Source organism: Gossypium hirsutum, chromosome A05, assembly GCF_007990345.1.
Source record: "Gossypium hirsutum isolate 1008001.06 chromosome A05, Gossypium_hirsutum_v2.1, whole genome shotgun sequence".
NCBI lineage: Eukaryota > Viridiplantae > Streptophyta > Magnoliopsida > Malvales > Malvaceae > Gossypium > Gossypium hirsutum.
Window position 1 is genome coordinate 34573717 of NC_053428.1, and position 2832 is coordinate 34576548.

The following is a 2832-nucleotide window of genomic DNA, read 5'->3' on the forward strand; positions in this document are numbered from 1 at the left end:
ATGACTTGTGTGCTTCCTTTAGACACATTTTCTGCAAAGTAGGTTGCACTTAGGTGATAACGCTAAATTATACATATTTTTACCCCAAATACCTAGCATATTTATGGATGTTTATTACTAGATTTGTGGATTTTGGTGCTATTAATCCGGTTATTTCATATTCTGTACTCAGGAGAGCACCAAGAGTCAAAAGGAGCCAAAAAACGAGCCGAAAAGGGAAAAAACAGACCAAATCGAGAAGATGACACGGCCTAAGCCTTGCTACATAGGCAGCTCACACGCCCGTGTATTTCGAGGGTATCGACCATGGCTTTCATGACTCAGATGGCCTGGCCATTGACCCACACGGTCGTGTGCAATTTAATGGATCGAACACAGCCTCGCAATCACGTCACACGGCCATGGCACACGGGCGTGTCCCTTTTCTAAGAAGTTGTATTTTACACAGAAAAGGATGCTTAGGGAGGCAGAAAGCGAATCCAAAGCCTATATAAACACCCAGAATTACTTAAAGGAAGCTAGACGATCCATCCCAAAAGCAGAAGCTACTCCAAGACTGAAGATCTCTCTCAAAATTCCTTCAGGGGTTTTAGAGTTTTCTTTATGTTTTTTTATTTTCATACTTTTGAGATGTACTCTTATTTTATTATGAACTAAACCCCTTAGATACCTAAGGGGGTTGAAACCTATGATGGATCTTGTTCTTAATTATGTGTTCTTAATGCTTGAGTTATTATTCCGGGTATTAATTCATGATTTGATGTCCTTATGCAGAGGAGCAAAAGTCCCTGTCTAAGAGTAGATTTGGCATAATTAAGCAGATTTAATCAAATTCCTAGAAATAGGGTTACGAAATTTTACCGGATTAGGGTGAAACCTAATACGGGAGTCTATAGATCGATTTATTGCTTCCCTAGGGGTTTTAATTAAGAAAGAGATTTCAATTAATTCAACTGAGGGTTAAACGTTATTAGTCTCGAAAGAGATAATAATATAGGTTAGGGAGTCTCACAGATCAAGTCAAGTGAATAAATCGTCTAGTTCAGAGTTAGATAATAAGTGAAATCTAGGTGGATTCCTCCTTGGGTGTCACCTTTAACAATTACTTTTCTTCAAGTCTTTTTCCAAATTTTCTCTTTGCTTTAGTTTAATTAGTTAATTAGTTTAGTTAATCAGTTTAAGAAACAACCGCTCTTTATTTCTAGGTTAAATAACAAAAAAATAGTTATTACTAGTACTGTTGGTTCCCTTGGGTACGATATCCCGGTCTTGCCATTAATATACTATTGTTCGATAGTTGCGCTTGCCTTTTCATCGTGATAATAGTTATTATAGGTTTGATCTTCATTATAAATATTTATTACTTGTTTCGAATCACGCGATCAAGTTTTTGGCACCGTTGCAGGGGAACTAAGATATTAGGAATGCTCAATTTTTATTACTTTAGCCATTTATTTTTCTTGCAATTTAATTTAATTTTTATTATTATTATCAGTTATTAATTTACTTTTTCTTTCTCTTGGCAGGTTTTTATAGTTTATGACTAGAAGAAACCTGTCGGGACCATTACTTTTTGATGAAGAAATCGATCGTACAGTTCGTAGAAACTAAAGAGAAATAAGGCGCAGCTTAAGATACACGGAGAACAAGCAAGAAGATGATACTCAACCCCCAACCGAAGAGATGGTTGAAAACCAAGACAATCAGCTACCTCCTGCAATTGTGGCTAATCAAAATCTTACTCCACGTACTATGATGATTATGCTAAACCTTCTTTAACAGGAACTGAATCATAGTTAGACCAGCGGTAGCTGCAAATACTTTTGAACTGAAACCTAACACAATTCAAATGATACAACAGTTTGTTCAGTTTGATGGTTTACAGGATGAAGATCCCAACGCTCACTTAGCAAACTTTCTGGAATTTTGCAATACATTTAAAATCAATGGCGTTTCTGATGATGCTATTCGTCTTCGGTTATTTCCTTTTTCATTGAGGAACAAAACTAATCAGTGGTTGAACTCGTTACAACGAGGGTCAATTACTACTTCAGAACAAATGACTGGAATTTTTTTACTAAAATACTTTTCGCTGGCTAAAACAGCTAAATTACTTAATGATATCTCTTCTTTTGTGCAGATAGATTTAGAAACACTTTACGATGCATGGGAGAGATACAAGGGCTTACTAAGAAGGTGCCCTCACCATGGGTTACCACTTTGGCTTCAAGTACAAACATTCCACAATGGTCTGAATCCCTCGACTCGGCAAATGGTTGATGCAGCTGCTAATGGAACCATCAACAATAAAACACCGAAAGATGCCTATGAGTTTATAGAGGAGATGTCACTGAATAACTATCAGTGGTAAGTTATGAGGACAAAGCCAACAAAAATAGCTGGCGTTTATAACGTTGACTCAGTTACTATGCTGTCAAATCAGGTAGAACTTCTCAATAAAAAGATTGATGGTTTACTTGGTTCTACGCAGGTACATCTAGTAATAATGTGTGACTTAAGTGGAGGTGGTGTGCATACAGAATATCAATCCTTCAATCCTACAACCAAAGAGGAACAAGTCAACTATATGGGTAACAATAACTTTAGATCTCAAAATAACCCATACAGTAATACTTATAATGTAGGTTGGAGGAACCACCCAAATTTCTCCTGGGGTGGTCAAGGGAATCAAAAGCCACAAAATCCTCAGGGTTTTCAACAGCTACCTTATCAACAAGAGAAGAAATTGAACCTTGAAGACATGCTCTCTAAATTCATCTCAGTATCAGAAACCCGTTTCCAAAATACCGAGACAGCACTTAAGAATCAACA

At 36.9% G+C, this 2832-nt stretch overlaps 1 non-coding gene across 1 annotated transcript; it reads right to left on the reverse strand.

The window, feature by feature from the left end:
- Window positions 1-2107: 2107 nt before the first annotated feature.
- Window positions 2108-2214, reverse strand: LOC121229903 (small nucleolar RNA R71). The gene has a single exon (XR_005927856.1). It is a non-coding gene; the product is annotated as a small nucleolar RNA R71 (small nucleolar RNA).
- Between the last annotated feature and the right edge of the window lie 618 nt (window positions 2215-2832).